We start from the raw sequence: 3,142 nt of genomic DNA, 5'->3' as shown, positions 1-3,142 counted from the left end.
GAAGCAGTCCAATATTCTCCATTTTCTAAAAACCATACAATTCCTGATAAAATAAAAACCAAAACCAATCCAATGTTTCTATTAGGTGTAAGAGAATCATGAATGAAACTAATTAATCTACGGGGTCACCATTAGAACAAGGAAATCAGATCCATATTTTACATTTTATAGCGGGCGGTCGGTGGGGGTGTCTACTTAATGCTCTTGCAATACTTCAAATTTTGCTCAAGCATCTCATGAAGATGCCTGTTTTGAACTTTCCCATGTTCCAATACTTCAAATATTAACACCAAAAGATGTGTATTTCAATGGCTGATTAGCATCACACTCACACAAAATCTAATAGCATAAGAAACAAGCACATTCCCATTCATTTCAATTAATAACTCTATTTCCTAATATCAGCAAGTGGGTCCATCGAATAGTAAGCTAATCTTACAATTCAGAACAACCATGTCAACCAAGAGCGTAGGTACTGATAATTTAGTAACACAACTTCCATTAATACTAGAAGAATTTAATAACCTGTCTACACACCCAACCACTAAAATTATAAGGCTAAAATATGAAATATGTAAAGATCAATTAAAAACTACAATAATACCATTATCAATGATCAATTAAAAATAAGTAGTCCACTTGATAATTCATAAAGCCACAGCTCATAAATTAGGCATTGAATGAATCCCTAAATTAGAATTTCAAAAATTAACCCAACTGAATCCCTAATTCCTAAATCCCTAAAGTAGAATTTAGAAAGGAAAAAAAAATTGAAATTGAATGACATGAAGAAGAAGAGAACTAGAGAAGTAGGTGTTTCAGGTCAGTGGTACGAAGGATGAAATTTGAAGAGGGAGAAGAAGAGGACTTACAGAGAAGGAGAGGGAGAGAGAGAGAGAAGACCGTAGCCAAAAATGGAGCCCATGAATGCCCCTATTGTTGCAATAATAAGAAAAAGGGATCAATGAATTTATAATAGACAGAAATTACAAAACCAATATCAGAACTCACCGCTTTGGAGAACGACGACGGAGGTCGCGACTGTGGATTGGCTATGGAGTCACGATAGTGGTTTGGCAGTGGAGGTCGACAACGAAGGTCGTGAGTTACGGCGGCTTGGCTAGGTCAAACTAGGGTTCCGAATTTGAGTAGAGCTGGGTTATGACGATGGATGGGTGGAGAATTGGATTGGACAGTAGGGAGATGGCTGGCAAACTGGAGTTGGGCGTCAAAAAATAATCTTTTGGGGTGATAAAGTGTCAATAATAACAAAAGACTCAAAACCCTCTATGTTTGTGTTGGTTGCAAGATATTTGCCAAATGGAGTTTGGTTCTTTGATAACCTTAAACCAGAGATGGTGAGAGCGAGAGAGACAAGAAGAACATATTGCAGAGTGGGTGGCTTTTGAGGAAAGAGGGTCAATCAGGATGAGAGAGCGTGCTTTGCACTTTCGGATTGCATCTTTTGGTATGGGTAATTTCAACCCGATTGTAGCATAACAGTTCAACCATGGGATGAATCTGATGGCTATAAAGTGAACCCCTTATAACTTACCCCTCATAACTTACCACTCATTATAGTCTGAGCGTACAAATTCATCCCAAAGAAATGAAGAAATCCTAGAAATGTAGCTCAACTCGAAGAAATAGATAAACATAAGGCAAAGGCCTGTATACACTTGGGTTGGACTTTAGACAAGTCCAATTTCAAGTACTATAGCTTTTCTTCTTTTCCTTTTTTCTTTTTCTTAAGTGATTTTAAAGAGTAATTCTGGCTACCTTCCTCTTCTTCCATTTCCATTCATTTTGTGCCATGTGCATTCCACTAACACAAAAATCTATGTATTTAATGTGCTAAAAGGTAAAAGAGTGCTGCTAAACGAACCCTAAAATTAAATGAGTACACCCTACTACCAAACTATTTATTGAATTCCTAATTTACCCTAATATAAAATGACCAAAAAGGATATATTGAATTGTGAAACAAATAAAATTTTAATAAATACACCTTACTCACTATATTCAACTCTTATCAGACGTATAAAAGTCTTCGTATTGCTTGGTGCTCATGAATAACGCTGCGAGTACTAGTTTAGGATTGGTATTACGAAATTAAATATTTTGATGAAACCCAAAATCTGAAAAGATGGCACAAATTCATGTAAAAAGAGAAACCTGGTTTAGGATTTGTATTAGAGTGTTGTACTAGGGCTATTTTTGGTAGTTAAATAGGGTGTACTTAGTTAATTTTACATTTTGATTAAAATATTAGGGTTAACTTAGATTATAGGGTGTACTCAATTAATTTTAGGGTTCGTTTAGCAGCATTCAAAAAAAATTATTCACTTTACAAAGAAAAATACATACATTTATTTGTAAGTGGAATACATGTGGCACAAACTTAAATGAGAAGGTAAGAGAGAAGGTATCTAGCATTCCACTTAATTGAATGAAAAAAACTAAAAAAGAAACAAATAATGAATTATACAAAATCATTATCGCTATAAGCAATTAGTTTATTTTTTGTTTTTATTTAGCTAATGTTTTTAGCTTTCCTTGACAAACATGTAATCTCATATGTAATCATTGAAGTTCAAAAAATTTAGGCTAGTACATGTCAATACCGAAATGACTACTATGACTAAGATCAACATTTCTAATGGCTCGATGCAATCAAAGCTCACTTAAGGTAAATCTTACATTACTGCATTGCATGCATTATAGGCATAGGGAAGAGATGGGGTTGCTTGGAGTGGAGGGTGCGGGGCGAGGACTTGGGAATTTGTTTAATTAACTTTTATTTTGGAATAAGTTCTCTTATTTATTTTAATTATCTATCAACAATTAAACTCATTTTTCCTCTTTTCCACGTTGCACAAATTTGGCATCCACGTCAGTGGAAGCATGAGATAGTTCGGGTCTAGCATTGAAACTTTTGAAGTATGAACTGTTAAACTGACACAAAATGCCTACTGGGAGGGGAAAAACTATAATCAACCTATTTTTATAAACATCGACAGCAGTCGGTAGGAAATACATAATTTACTCAAATTTCTTTTTTTAAAGAAACAGATTTATTGAAAATGAAATTACGACCATTACATTTTTGGATCAAAGACCCTAATTAAAGTTGGCGGAATTT

The 3,142-nt window shown here is 34.5% G+C and overlaps 1 long non-coding RNA gene across 1 annotated transcript in view; it reads right to left on the bottom strand.

The window, feature by feature from the left end:
- The window catches only part of LOC109948422, a 2,355-nt gene extending 812 nt beyond the window's left edge, over positions 1-1,543 (bottom strand). Inside the window, exons 1-2 of the long non-coding RNA XR_002271042.1 lie at positions 1,012-1,543; positions 873-933 (exon numbers count right to left, since the gene is read on the bottom strand). This is a non-coding gene — a long non-coding RNA (uncharacterized LOC109948422). The remainder of the gene's footprint in view (positions 1-872; positions 934-1,011) is intronic.

Source organism: Prunus persica, chromosome G1, assembly GCF_000346465.2.
Source record: "Prunus persica cultivar Lovell chromosome G1, Prunus_persica_NCBIv2, whole genome shotgun sequence".
NCBI classification, from domain to species: domain Eukaryota; kingdom Viridiplantae; phylum Streptophyta; class Magnoliopsida; order Rosales; family Rosaceae; genus Prunus; species Prunus persica.
This window is presented reverse-complemented; position numbering and strand designations above follow the sequence as displayed.